This window comes from Pipistrellus hanaki (assembly GCF_964339955.1).
Source record: "Pipistrellus hanaki genome assembly, chromosome: 14".
In the NCBI taxonomy this organism is placed as follows: domain Eukaryota; kingdom Metazoa; phylum Chordata; class Mammalia; order Chiroptera; family Vespertilionidae; genus Pipistrellus; species Pipistrellus hanaki.
Window position 1 is genome coordinate 50,489,189 of NC_140516.1, and position 14,700 is coordinate 50,503,888.

Genomic DNA, 14,700 nt, shown 5'->3' on the forward strand with positions numbered 1-14,700 from the left:
CTGGGCTTGTGGGCGGTAACTGATGCTGGCTGCAGATGCTTGCTTTTTAGGACACGTGGCCGTCGATCACCTGCTCATCCCTGGGCATGGTGGCCGCATCCCGAAACCCAACACATGCGATCGGGAGGCCAGACCTGTCCCTGGGCAGACGTCTGGGCGGGCAGCCACTCCGTTCCACTCGTATTCCACGCTTTCGTGTCACTCTCCGGGCTTCCACGGCTCGGGAGTCACAGCGTGTCTGCAGAGAGACGCTGCAGATCTTAGCATGAAGGCCGGGGCGTTATTTGGGTGGAGAGACTAGGGTTTGGGAAGGAGAAAGGACTGTCTTTCGGGAGGGGAGCCGTGCCCCTGAATCCACCTCTTCTCCAGGGGAGGGTATGAAGTTACCCATCCCCTCCCGGTAGCTCCCCCCACCCCCCCATCCCCGGGGAGCGGACTTAAAGAGGCGACAGGGGGTGCTGGTGACAGGGGGGTGCTGGTGACTCGCGTTTGCTGGGACTGCATGGTTGCTATGGCAATGTGAAACCTTCTGGTGACTTTTTCTGATTAAAACACCCAATTAGTGTATCAAATTTAGTACGCAGAGCAAAAGAAGAAGGGAAACAAGAGGGCAATTTAACGAAGCGCCAGGTAAATTCCAACTAATAAACGTAGTTGTGATGTGAGAAATCTTCAATGTCCTCCACCCCCGCCAGTCCCCTGGCGTCCAGCGCCGCTGTCCTCACCTGGCAGGGGTCTGGGCATGTCCGGGATTCTCTGAGCCTCTCCCTCACCCCAGAACCAAGGCCAACTCTTTCTCTCCCCTCAGCCCCCCTCCTCCCATGCTGCCCCTCCCTGACTCCCGGGCATCCCCTGGGCTGGGGGGGGGGGTATAGCACCTCCTGCTGAGAAGCTGGGGAGCCTGGGGATACCTACCCTTCTCAGCCATTGTGGCTTGTCTCACACCTCCCATGGCATGATTGCTGGGAGGGAGGGACTGACCACTGAGAAGGTTTGCCTTCGCCCAGGGAGACGGGAGTGCGAGAACCCTGGTGCTGGCGTGCGGGCAGGCGGGAGGGCTATCTGGTTCTCAAGTCACCTTCCGAAAAATTGAAAACGGGACTTTGTGTGTGATTTTTTTTTCCTTCTAATTAGAGAAGTATTACAATGTGTAAATGTGTAAGGATTTCACACTTTGCTGTTTTCCCCAAAATGGTCCTCGGTAGGAAAACCAAGACATCTGTAAGCCAGCTCCGAGAGAAGGTGTCAGCGTACATCTTCCAGCCTTTTTCCAGGAATGTCCTCACACCCGGCTGTCCAGAAACACGCTGCTTTCCCTTGATACAGAGACGGGAGCGTGCTCCGGACACGGTTTTGCCATCACCGGCTTTTTACCTAGCAGCACGTTTCAAACGTTGTATAAATCTGCAGCACCACTTGTTGGCTAGATTTACAGCAGCCGTTCTCAGCCCTGGCTATGACCTGGACTCCATGGGCCCCGCTCCCCAGAACTTGGGCTGAATTTGTAGGGCTGGGTGAGCGGTGAGCTCAGACATCAGCACACCTTTGAGCCCCTCCCCTGGTGACTTTGATGGGCAGTCAGGGCTGGTAATCACTGTGTGGTAGCTTTCCTCTCTGCAGACAAAATGCTGTTTACTTCATTCCTGTTGTAGGGCACTTCCATCTTATAAAAACCATAAACAATTTAACAGTGAGCATGTCTGTATGTTTGTCTTTGCACTTTGGCCTTATTTCCGTAACACACATTCCTGGGAATGACATTCCCACGTCAGAGGACCGTCCATGGAAAATAGTTTGATACGCCTGTCCAGCTCCCTCCAAGAGCCAGCCGCCGTCCTGGGTGCTAGGTATACAGCGGTGACCAAAGAGAGGTGGCAGCTGCAAGTGCGGGGCACCTGGACAAAGGGGAAGCCAGGAGACAATAGACAAGGAAACATGAATAAATTACTGCCTGGAAGGAGGGCCTGGAGCAGAGAGAAGGGGGTCCAGGAAGGGAGACCAGTGTGTGCTCCTCGCTGCTCCCCCAAAAACTTTCCCCACGTCCTCACCAACTGTGGGTGCTGGTGGTGTTTTCACTTTTCGACAGTCTAAAAGCTAGAGGTTGCATGAATTCTTTGAGTTTCTTTGACTACCCGTGAGATTGATCACCTTTGCTTTTTGTGTCTGGGGGTGTTCGTATTCTTTTCTGAGCTGCTGGCACCCACCCTGACCAGCACTTCCTGGCCAAGCTGGGATGTTGGCTGCCCGGTTTCTTCTCACTGCTGCAGATACACAGATGCTCCCCGAACGTTTCGCCATTTACTCGGTAAGATTGCTAGTTCTTGTGGGGGGTTTGGGTGCGGATGTGTTTAATGTTCGTGTGGTCAGATCCATCAGCATCTTCGGTTCCGGCAGCTTCCTGGCCTGGTGTCGTGTTCCCGAAGCCGGTTCCCAGGCACAGGCGGACATCATTCGGTTTGGAAATCTCCACCCGCATTTTCTTCGCGTACGTCTGTGGTTTTACTTTTTTCCCATCGCAGATTTCAGCTCAGACAAACATTCGACATGGAATGAGGATGTGTTTGTCCTGCGAGTCCTGCATGTCCCTACGTTGAGCGCCTTTGGGCTGTTTCTAGATTTAAAACGAATTCCCCTTGTGCGTTGGTTGCTTGTCTTTGTGGACCTGTGAGTGGGATCCTTCCCCCCATCACGTTCCACGCTGGGTAGTGCTGGATGGAGCAACCCGTTTCGTGACCAGTACTCGCCCTGGGTATGGCCCCTGTGCCACAGCCGCCGGGTTTTTCTCTGGGGCTTTGTGGGTGGTCAGTCATGTCACCTGCAGAGAGTGACTCCCTGGCTACTTCCTGGTGCTTCCTTGTTCCTCATTGCGCTGCCCAAGCCCACGTGTGGCTGACCCCATAGTGCGCATGGGGCCGTAGTTCCCAGTGGCGGGCTAGCCCCAGCTCACTAAGTCTTTTTCCAGTGGGGGAGTGAGTTTGAACAGGTGCCTTTTTCCTTCCCTCCTGACCCTGAGGAGTGGGGCAGGAGGGAGGGTGGCTCTCCTTGTGTGCCAGGCGTGGGTCTGTGGCAAGTTCACCCTCCCCCACAGCACGAGGGCCCCGGTGGCCAGAAGCCTGGTGGCTGCAGAGCCTGGGCTCCTTCCTATCAGTAGGAGAAACAGTGCGGGGACCCCGGTGTGGGGTGGGGTTCGGGTTCCGGTTGGGTAGGAGGGCACGTGGTCCAGCCCACCTTGCCCGTTCACTCCTGGCTCCCCGTGAAGTCCAGGGTGAGGTGGGGGGAACCTTGGGAAGCTGTGGAGTCGTTTCTCTCCCCGGGCTGACGAGGCTGGTGTAGAGTGGACTTGGGACCCACTGTCATACTTCTTTATGTAACAAATGTCAGCTCTGCATGTCCATCCATCTGCTTCTACATTTTAGAATGCTAAAAATACGCCAGTTCTCTTTAAAAACTGTTACCGCCCAGCCTCCAGTGGAGAAGAGCTGCACGAATGCCCTGGAGGCCATTTCTATTCAGGCTTCTCTCTGAGGATGGAGCTCGGAGGTGGTCCGGGGAGGCAGAGCCACGGAGCAGCATTGCTCCCACAGAGCCAGGCCGGCTCCAAGCAGCGCCCCCCACTGCAGTGGGTCCCAAGGGTCGGGGTCAGCCACTGCCTTCCCCAGCAGTCCCCAGTGCTGCTGGCCCGTGGGCACACCCCAGGAGGGAGGGCTGAGCAGGTATGCAGCAGGTGGAGTTGCTGAGTGAGGGCAGAAGCCCACCGGGCCCTGATGCATGATGGGAGGTGGAAGTTCATTTAGTTTTTTTTCTTTTATATATTTTATATATATATATATTATTGATTTTTTACAGAGAGGAAGGGAGAGGGATAGAGAGTTAGAAACATTGATGAGAGAGAAACATCGATCAGCTGCCTCCTGCACTCCCCCCCCCCCCCCGCCCCCCGGGGATGTGCCCACAACCAAGGTAGATGCCCTTGACCGGAACCGAACCCAGGACCCCTCAGTCCGCAGGCCGACGCTCTATCCACTGAGCCAAACCTGTTTTGGCCTTTTCCTTTAGTTTTTATTTTGTTTTGCTCCTGGCTGTCTTTTCTCGGGCATAGCCTGTTACCTACGTAACCAACATGTAACGATCATGTTGTCTCCTGCATCTTCACCGAAGGCTGCACGGGAACCTCTTCCTTTATTGTAAGCTGAGACGGGGCATCTTTCCTAGCACCCTCCCCCCCCCTCCCCCCCAGCAGGTTGTGGCAGGCTGCATGGGCCATCCTCCCTTGTGGCTCCCTATGGCTTTGTCCCAGCTGGTCTGCCCGGCCGGCCGCCTGCACGGAGACATGGAAACTCCTGGGCTTGCTGAGGGGTCCTGATGGGGTGCTCTCTGTCACACCAGGTGGGGCCCTCCTTTGGACAGCTCTTGAGCCCGTTGGTGTTTACGTTATGGGCCTGTGCCCTGCGGCTGTGGTCCCGGTTCCCTTGCTGGTAGGAAGCTCAGAGCCGGGTGCCTCCTTCATGCCCTGAAGGACACACTGGGTTCCTCTCTGCTTCCCAAACACCAGTTGGTCTGGTGCGCTGAATGATTTTAATGATCGGAATTAGAGACCATTCGGGAGAAGCTGTAATTAATGGAACGATTGTTATTTTTAAAAACTGGGATGCCTGCTTCATCAAAAATGTTCTTCTCGTTGTCCTAAAATTTATTTTAAAAACGAAGGCATCCGACTGACGTCAGCATGGCTGAAGACAGAGAGCAGACTGGGGGCTCGCTGTGGCCTGGCTCGGTCCAGCCGTGAGACGGGTCACTTCCCGTCTTCCATCCCCCTGAACGTGACACGGGCGCCCATAGCCGGTCTCCGTGTTCCGCCAGCCCGTTCGATCGTGCGAAAACCCTGCTCGATGTTATTTAAGTTCCGAAGCCAAGGAGAGGGTGTGGGTGGGATTCAGTGTTGCCTCCAATTTATTAAAAATAGGAGCTGAGCACACAGCTCCTCACAGAAACTTAAAAGCCGACTTTCGAAAGGTCTCTTTGCCTTCAGGATTCACATCACGACTCTTCATGCCGGACACACAAGCAGCCCTCAGAGAGGCTCCATGGTTAGGAAATGAGGCCTAGCTTCACAAATTACCTCAGAATGTAGCTGCTTAAAACAGCCAACATCACTCCATGGTTTCTGTGTGTCTGTCATTGGGCGGGTCTGGCACAGGTCCCTCATGAGGTTGCAAGTCTGGATGTTGGCCGGGCTGCCGTCATCCGAAGGTCTGATTGGGGCTGGATGACCTGCTCCCAAGCCAGGTCCCTCACATGGAGGCTGGGCCTCAAGTCCTCGCCATGGAGCCTCTCTGAGGGCTGCTTGTGTGACCTCCCAACGTGGCAGTGGCCTCCCCATGACCCCATGAGTGTCCAGACCCAGCCTCTGAGTCACACACTGTAACTGCCCCCTTATTCTGGGTCAGAAAGAAGTCCCTGTGTCCAGCCCATAGGCAAAGGGAGGGAGCTAGGCTCCACCCTTTGGTGGGGGTGTCAGAGAACCCGTGGACATTGTGTAAGTGACCACGATGGTCCCCCATAGTCACAGGGCTGCCGCCTGTCCACAGGTCTCTGCTGCGGGAGAGCAGGACTCCCTCCGTGGCATCCATCCGCCTGGGGCTGCCCTGGGGTCATGTCTGCATGGATTCTCCCTATGTCTTTTCTTTTGTTTTTTTCTTTTATTCAAAGTCAACATGAGTTTCTGAAACCAAATTTTAGCTCCTCGGGCAGAAAGGATAATTTGCAAAGTTGTCACATGACAGGGTGGCAGTTGGGGGGGGGGGAGGGGTGGCAGATCAAACAAGGGAAGGGGGGAGGGAAACCCCATGCTGAAGAAAGGGCTGGCCTCAGGCCCCACTGATGAGCAGTCCTGTCCAGCTGCTGGGGCTGGAAGGCCGTGGCAGGTAAGCTGCAGTTGGCAATTGGAACCCAGGGGTGGGCCCCACTGTCAGGTCTGCCAGGTGCTGGGGCAGCAGGAGCCAAGACAGGAAGTGGGTGGGGCAGTGCTGGGCTGGCACCTGCTGGGCCACGGGTGCTGAGAAGGGACACCCCCAGGGCACTCTTCTCCGAGGTGGGACACTCAGAATCAGTCAGTGAATACATACAAGACGTATGTGACTTTACCGCCATCATTTGGATCCTTCTGCCCTCCTCTCACCCATCCCGACTCCCCAGCCTCGGCAATTAGAATGCGCAGGGGTGATGAAGAGCATCCCCCTCCTCCCCGCTCCCCCTCTTCCCTCGCTCCCAAGCTGGGCACCTGGGGGCACCTGGGGTAGAAGAAGAGAATTTGGGAGGGACCATTGGCTCTCCAACAGGGTGACGCCCACTCTCCTGTCCCAGGTCCTCCTGGCCCCCACCTCCCTACCTTAGCCTTCTGGGTGGCCCCTCGGCTCCCTCCTAGGGTCACCGATGCTTATGGGAGCCGGAGCGGGGGACAGCCAGCACATCTAGGCCCAGGAAGAGGGGGACAGCCAGCACATCAGCCCCAAGGGCGGGGAGAGCTGGCTGAGGTACCGGCTCCGTGTGGGAGCACAGCTGGCCAGCCGCCCAGGTTCTGGCCTCCGGGGCTCTGCTGTCCACCAGCTCCCGAGGGTGGGCGGGAGGGGCCCGGCGTTTGTGTCCCGTGGGACCTGGGGGGACATGGTGCAGGCATTCGGAAGCCTTTGAGGGAGGGCACGCGGTGAATAAACAGCACGTTTTATTTACCTGAGGAAGTCCTGCGTGACGCACGGCCCCGTTCCTCTCTCCCCAGCTGTGTTCAGCCAGACTCCTCGGAAGCACTTTCTCCTGCGGTTTCCGGTCCTTCCTCACGGGGGTCAGGACTTGTCCCCGTGGACCCAAAGCTCTCGGGAGGCCCCTTCCACGTTGTAACTCTAATGCCTGGGTCTCAGCCCTCTTCCTCCTTGGCCCGTGGCAGACTGGCCACTCGGGTCCCCCTCCCCGGTCCCCTGTCTTCCCGTGGCCTCCAGGATGCCCCTGCCCCGTGGCCTCCTCTCCCGATGGACGCCGGAGCCCCAGGGCCCTTCCCGCCGCTCTCTCTTCTCGCTGCACTCACGCCCGGGTGAGCTCAGGCTTCAAATATCACCCATATGCCAACGGCTCCCTGATTTGAATCTCCAGCCGGAGCCTGCCTCCCACATTCCAGACTTTTCTGTCCAGTCTCAGACACCGCCCCTCGTGTGTCTCATGGCTTTTTCAAATCCAGCACGTTCAACAGCAAGTTATCATTCCAACCCCCACCCCAGCTGCTCTGGCCCGAGAGAGACCTGGGCCATCTGCCCACAGCTGTTGGCCAGAACAGCCACACGCACCCCCTTGCTCTGTCCCAGAGGCCAGAGGGGCCACCTGCCAAGCACATGGGCAGCCTGGTGGTGCAGTGGTTAGGTGGAAGCACTGATGACCACGTGTCCTTCAAACCTCCTTTAAAATGGTGTCTCCCCCCCGGCCAGGGCAGCTCAGTTAATGGAGCCTCATCCCGTGCAATGACAGGTGGCAGGTTCAGTTCCCATTCAGGGCACGTACTGGCTGTGGGTTTGATCCCCAGTGAGGGTGCATATGACAGGCAACTGATCAAGGTTTCTCTCTCACATCCATGTTTCTCTCTCTCAGCATATCCTCCGGAGAGCATAATAATAATAATAATAATAATAATAATTAATAAATTAATAAAATTTCACACCCACCCCGCCCTGGCCCCCGCTCCCCAGCCCAGCCTGCTATGCTTTTCCCAGTGAGGGCTGTGTTTCCACGTGGTGGGACCTTGTCAGTGAGATGTGGGAAGGGGTGCAGTTTGGGGGCTCTCTCACAGAAGGGCCAGCTTGGGGGAGACCCGTCAGCCAGACCTCAGAGAGAGGGTCTTTGGGGCCCAGGGCGAGTCTCCCCCGTCAGCAGTGCTTTCTGTGGGGACGCAGAGGCCTTGGCACCGGGGGACTCCCTGAAAGTCTCCCGTTCTAGCTCTAGGCCAGAAGAGCCCTCAGCCGTTTGGCTTTGGGGAGCAGGGCCACCCCACCCCTCCGGGCAGCAGGAGCCCGTGGCCATGGGGACGGTCAGACCCTGGCTTTTGTCTGTCCTTGCCAACTGTCCTACCTTCTCCGATGGGTGATCTGTCTGCTCTGGGCTGTCAGAGCGGGAGCGCAGACTGGATACTCGGAGGGATAGGCCCACAGAGCTGGGCTTGAGGACAGTCAGGAGCAGTGGGGGTTGAGGTGGGGGGTGGGATGGGGTGGGGGGAGAGATGAGGGGGGGTAGTGAGGGGGCACCGGCCAGGCTGTGGGAAGGAGACTCAGAGGCTGGCTGCGTCTCCCTTTAGGCCAAATGTGATGGATGAGTCTGGGCGGCAGCAGGCGCCGCTGTCCAGAAAGCCTTCCCCTGAATTAGGTTGGAACTTGGTATGTGGGCTGGTTATGAAACACACGCCTGACGGGAGCCCAGGGGCTGGCTGGTGAGCAGAGGGGGGCCTCTGTCCAGGGCGGGTGCTGCCTGGGGCAATCACTGCTCGTGAGGCGACTCTGGGACCTCAGCTGGGTGTGGCTCTGTCTGCAGGACCCCTGCCCTTCCACAGTCTGTGCGGGGAGCGGGGGCCACCTCTGACCCAGGCTGGCTCAGCACGCGGACAGCCGGCCGGGCTGTTCCGGGCTCTCAGGGGTGGGTGGAGGCCTGAACAGCCTGGTCCCACTTGTCCGTTTTACCAACACCAGGGCACTGGGGGGGCTCCATGGCTGACACCCTAAGACCACTGTGCTGTCCTGGGGTTGTGTGGGTCAGCCTGAGTGTGCATGTGAGCACAATGTGTGCAGGTGAGCACAGCATGTGCATGAATGTGTGCATATATGAGCGAATGTTTATGTGCATAGGCTGTGGGTGTACTTATGCATATGTATGCATGTGCCTGAGTGTGCATGTGAGCACAATGTGTGCAGGTGAGCACAGCATGTGCATGAAATGTGTGCATATATGAGCGAATGTTTACGTGCATAGGTTGTGGGTGTACTTATGCACATGTATGCATGTGCGAGGGTGAGACTGTGCATGGATGTGTGTGCATGAGTGCATGTGTGAGTGTGGGTATGGGCATGTGTGTATTTGTGAGGGTATAAGACTGTGTTTGTGTGTAGCTGTGTGTGCACTCACACACAAGTACAAACAAACAGCAGCTGAGACCCGGTCCTCAGTCCAGTGAGGGCCCCTGCTTGCGCAGGAGTGCGTGCCCGGGGGCGTGCACACCACACCAGACTCCTACAGTGCGGCCCAGGCCATCCACTCCGGGTAGACTGCTTTGCCCGTGGACGTGCAAAGGGCCGGGGTGGTGCTGACTGCCCCGGATGTGGCTGCTCGCGTCTTTAAGGAGGAGCTGGAATCGTTGGGGCCTGGTGTTTGAGGGGAGGCAAAGCCAGCCATGGACCCCAGGTGCGAGCACTGCCTCCTGCCCCCTTCCTTCTCTGTTTCTGTCGGGAGGACAGGGGGTGGACTGCCCACTCCCTACTGCCAGCACCCGGCTCCTTGGGGCGGGGGGTAGGAACGGCCACCTGTGCTCACAGGCGGACACCGGCGGCCGTGTCCACCTGTCAGCAGGCAGAGTCTCCAGTGCCCGGCGGCAGGGTGGGCAGAGCTGTGTGTCGGGGCTGGAGGTGAGATGTGTGCAGCTTGCCTTGTCACGCTTGTCACTTCCACTCGCAATGGCAAGGGCTGGAGTGAGGGCGGCGGGGGAGGCATCCTGCTCCCGGGGTTCCTGGCCTTGGCGAGCTGAGCCCTGCCCTCTCCCTGGTGACAGATCGTCAGGTCACGCGTGCGGTCCTGGAGTGAGAGCAACACGGGCAGAGAAAGCGGGGAGGGGGGAGGGGACGGCTGTCACCCAGACCCAGGCGGTCCTGGCTTTGGACCCAGTGGCCTCTCAAGAAACTTCTACACGAACTCGGAATCCTTTTAATTAAAGCAAACTGCAATGCCCCAGAGAAGGCACACTCGCTCATCTTCCGACGGAGTTAATTGAAAGGTTCAGGAAGTCTCTGCTAATTACCACTTACTCTCTGGCGGCTTCCCGGCTCCGAGGGCAGGGCTCTCCTGCTCTCAGCTCTCCGTTCCCCGACAGCGAGCGCCCGCGGCCGAGGGAGGGAACCCTCCTCAGAACGACGCCGAGACACAGGGCAAGGCCGTGTCCTGTTCACCTCTGACTCCACGCAGCCTCGCCCATACCACCCGCTCCACAATGTTCCCTGAATCCAACCAAAGTGAATGGAGAGAGGGAGTGGACAGGCTGCTGTGTGAGAGGGTGGGGCTCCAGCTCAGGAATAGAAATGGTCAATTTTGAAAATCCGTTTTATTGAAGCATCGTTTGCATAGAAATAAAACCCTTTCGATGTAAGGATGTGATTCAGTGAGTTTTGAGAGTCTGTGGACTTCCACTGTCGCCCCAGGAAGTCCCCGGCACCCCTGCGGTCAGCCCAGCTGTGCGCTGAGGCCGCCCGTGCCAGGTGGGGGGGTGGGTTAGTTGGTTTTTGTGTTGATATGAAGTAAGGGTCCAGGATCTCCTTTCTCTCATTCTCTCTCTTCTCTCTGTCCCCTTCTTTTCCCTCCTTCCTCCCTCCTTCCTCCCTCCTTCCTCCCCCCTCCTCCCCCTCCTCCTCCTCCTCCTCCTCCTCCTCCTCCTTCTCCTCCTCCTCCCCCTCCCCCTGTGCGCGGGCATCTGTGTGACCCAGCCCCGCATCCTGAAATAACTGTCCTTCTCCGTTGAAGTTCCCCGGCACCTTTCTTGAAAGGCCATAGCCGTGGGCCTTCTGGCTCCATCCTGTGATTGATCTGGATGTCTGTCTACGCCAGCTGCACGTGGCCTTGAAGACCACAGCTTTATAGAGAGTCCTGAAAGCAGGTGTGTCTGCCTCCCACGTGGTTTTCCTTTGCAGGCTGTCTGACTGTTCCCGATGTGCTGCCTTTCCTGGTATCCATTAGCATCCGTCGGTCAGCTCCTAAGAGAAGCTGACAGGTGTTGATGGGGGCTGCCCTGAGTCTCCTGACCAGTCCAGAGAGAACGGGCCTCTGACGGTTGGAGTGCCCCAGCCCACAAACATCCCATGTCATGACATGTATTCTGTCGCACGAAGTCTGCCTTCGTTGCTGCCAGCACGCGTGACGGTTGTCACTATGCAGGCGTTGCACATTTTCATCTATCCCTACCTGTTTCATGGTTTTAAAAGTAACTGTTCCACATTGACTGTCTCCTAAAACCGTGCTGAACTCACCTATTCCAGGATCTCATTTGTGGATTTCCCAGGGTTTTCAATGTCACAGTCAGGTCACTGCTGAGGAAAGACATTTTTAGTTCCTACTTTTTGCACGTTGACTGCGCTGTCTAGCGTCTCCGCACCATGGTGAACAGAGGCGGAGAAAGCAGGCACTCTGCCTTCTTCCTGGTCTCCCAGAGAGCGTTCAGGATTTCACGGTGAATTTAATGCCTCCTCTTCCTCGTGTGCCGAGTTTCTTGTTTCTACATCACTGATGGTTGTGGCATGGGATGAGTCTCCTGTGCCCGGGGGGGTGGTCACGTGCTTTTCCTGCTTTACTCAGCCGATGTGGTCCTCTGCATCGATTGACTTCGGAGCGGGGTGCCAACCTCGCGTTGTTGAGTTCGTGTCCTCCTGCTTCACCCAGGATCACGCCTGTAGGTTTTCTGGTCTCAGTGTCGGTGTGGGGTCTGTGCTGGCTGCTCCTCCTGTGTTTTCTGAGAAAGCCGGGGTGAGGCGGGGGTACTTTCTCCATGACATGCTTGCTGGGGTTCCCGGGTGAGGGCATGGGAGCCTGGAATTTCTGTGAGAGGTTTGAACACACATTCGGTTTCCTTAATAGATATGGGGACTCAGGGTTTCCGGTATTCTCATGTTCCCGTTGGTTAGTTGTCTTTTCGGAATGGAACTTGTTCATTTCATGGAAGCTGTTGAGTGGGTATTTTCTTGGTAACGTGTGTAGGGACGCCTCCCTTGTAGAGCAGAATTTTGTGTTTTCTCTCTTTTTCTTGTCCGTGATGGCAAGGAGAGGATGGCCCAGCCCTCCGGGTCAGTCCGTCTCTCCCTTTCCTTCTGTCTCGCTGCGCCTCCCGCGCCTCGCCTGCTCCCGGCTGGCTCCCATGGAGTGGTGAGGTCTTCGCATCCTCTTATCACAATGAAACGTCCCTCTTTATCACGGGGGATACTCCTTGCCTTAAACTCCATTTGATATTCATTTGGCCACTTATCTTTCTCTCAGTTCGTATCTACCGAGTAAAGACTTATTTATTTTCACCCCATCTGTACCTTTATGGGAAGTAGGTCTTTCGTAAGCAGCATGTAGAGTTGAGTGTGGCTTTTTTTTTTTTTTAAGTCCAGTCTGAAAATATCTGTTTGTTTGTTTTTTTAATTTTTATTTATTTATTTTTTGTATGAAAATGTCTGCTTTTTAATTGGATGGTCAATTGCATATTGATGTGTTTGAGTCTGCAATCTTGAATTAAATAAAAAAATAATTCTTTTTATTTCCCATCTGTTGTTTGTTTGTTTTTAGTTATTTATTGATTTGGGAGAGAGTAAGGAGACACAGAGACGGAGATATTTGTTGCTCCACTTATTTATGCATTCATTGGGTTGATTCTTATGTGTCCTGTCCTGCAACCTTGGCATATCGGGATGATGCTCTAACCTGCTGAGCTCCCTGGCCAGGGCCTCAGCAGCAAGTCCTGGATTTTGGAGAATCTGTGCCAGGGAGACCCCATTCTGCAGCCTCCTGGGCAGGGGTGCTGTTCTGTCTGGGCTCCTCCGTCACCTCTGAGCCCCCTTGTCCTTCGGCTGTGGCTGTGGTGGGGAAGGTGTGGGGGGGCGGGGCCTGGCAGACCGAGGAGCAGTCTGGGAGTGGGCTCCCGCAGAGTGTGGGGAGAGTGGGAGCCATCTGGGCCGTGGGGCGGGGAGGTGGGCGGCGACAGCTGATGGTTTCACAGTCACCCTGCGGCAGAGCCAGGCAGCCCCCTCAGCCTCAGCCATGCACTTCCTCACGCAGCACCTCCCGAGAGCCCCCAGGTCGCCCTCTCCCTCCAGTGGCCTCGGCTCTGCCTCGCCGCAGGCATTGGCCCGCTGGGCTCCCGCTCCCATTCCCGCCCACCCCGCCCCGATCTGTGAACGCTGCGCCCTTGCCTGCCCCCTCTGCACCCACGGAGCACGGCGCCCCTTCTGGAGGGCAGGTCCTCCCCACGGCCCGGAGCCGGCCCGCCCAGCAGGGCCCGTGCCCTGGGTGAACGCGTGTCCCAGAGGGAGCCCTCCCCCCACCCCACCCCAGACGCCAGCGCCTGCTCAGCCTCCGATGTGCCAGCCTATTTTCTGGCAGCACCTGCTGTCCCGTCTGCTCTGTCCCTTCCAGTGTCCCCTCTGGCTTACCTTTGTCCCGAGGCCGCTGGCCCGCGGTCACCCCGCCTGGGCGAAGGGAAGGCCTTCCCGGCTGCCTCCTCGGCTAGGCAATGAGCACGGAGCCCGGCTGAGAGGACCAGGTGCGGCCTATCCCAGAGGCCCGCCCCGCCCGCCCCACCCCGCGGCACCCACCTGTGCTGCCAGGCCTCACCCTTCCCCCCTGGTGGGGTGTCCGAGGCAGTGTCCCCTGTGGGGGAGCAGAGGACGTGGGGTCCCTGGGCCCAGCGAACCCAGCGCAGGGCCGGCCCCTTCAGACCTCAGCCCTGAGCGGAGGAGGCACAGGGGCTGAAGATGACTCGCCCTCCTCCCCTGGACAGACCAGACAGAGGGTGCTCCCGATGCCCATCCTGGGCCTGTCCCAGGAGCACCCTCCCTCCCTGCCCTCTGGGGACAAACGGGACACCCGGACGCCCTCCACGGGCTCTGAGCCCAGAAGGTGGCGGCCGGGCCAGGACATGAACCGATGGCCCTGGTCCCCCGGGGGAGCGCGACCAGGGTGCTCTGTGCTGCCTTTGCCTGACGATCGCAGACCGCTTCCTTCCGTGGGGACTCGACGGCAAAGCCGGTGGCCCTCTGGTCAGTGGGCAGCTCAGGCCGGAGGCAGGTGCCGGCTGGGCCGCTGCCCTCCCGGGAGGAAATGCCAGGAGGCCGCTCAGAGAGGGGGGACTGGGCTCTGTTTGGAGAGAGGGGACCGTGGGCTCTGTTTGGAGAGGGGGGACTGGGCTCTGTTTGGAGAGGGGGGACTGGGCTCTGTTTGGAGAGGGGGGACTGGGCTCTGTTTGGAGAGGGGGGACCGTGGGCTCTGTTTGGAGAGGGGGGACTGGGCTCTGTTTGGAGAGGGGGGACCGTGGGCTCTGTTTGGAGAGGGGGGACCGTGGACTCTGTTTGGAGAGGGGGGACTGGGCTCTGTTTGGAGAGGGGGGACTGGGCTCTGTTTGGAGAGGGGGGACTGGGCTCTGTTTGGAGAGGGGGGACCGTGGGCTCTGTTTGGAGAGGGGGGACTGGGCTCTGTTTGGAGGCTGTGGGGCCAGGCACCTGGGGAAGGTGACACGGAGCCTTTCTGTCCTGGCGGGTGGCCTGGCTCAGCCCGGGGACACGTGGCCGGGGAGGGGATGGCATGCGTCCGCCTTTCCCTGGAGCTCCTGGGCGGGTGGTTCTGCGAAGCCCAGAGGGAGCAGCGAACATGGCTCCTCCAAGCGGTGCTCCGGGTGTTCTGAGCGCAGCCCCCCTCCTCCTGAGCCCGGCGGGTGCAGTG

The 14,700-nt window shown here is 58.0% G+C and overlaps 2 protein-coding genes across 3 annotated transcripts in view; one reads left to right on the plus strand and one right to left on the minus strand.

Moving 5' to 3' along the window:
- The window catches only part of LRRC27 (leucine rich repeat containing 27), a 29,783-nt gene extending 22,955 nt beyond the window's left edge, over positions 1-6,828 (minus strand). The window contains exons 1-2 of the mRNA XM_084904645.1: positions 6,730-6,828; positions 135-238 (exon numbers count right to left, since the gene is read on the minus strand). The gene's annotated coding sequence lies outside the window, so the exon portion shown is untranslated. The remainder of the gene's footprint in view (positions 1-134; positions 239-6,729) is intronic.
- The window catches only part of STK32C (serine/threonine kinase 32C), a 36,666-nt gene that overhangs the window by 1,996 nt on the left and 19,970 nt on the right, over positions 1-14,700 (plus strand). The gene's annotated exons all lie outside the window — the stretch shown is intronic.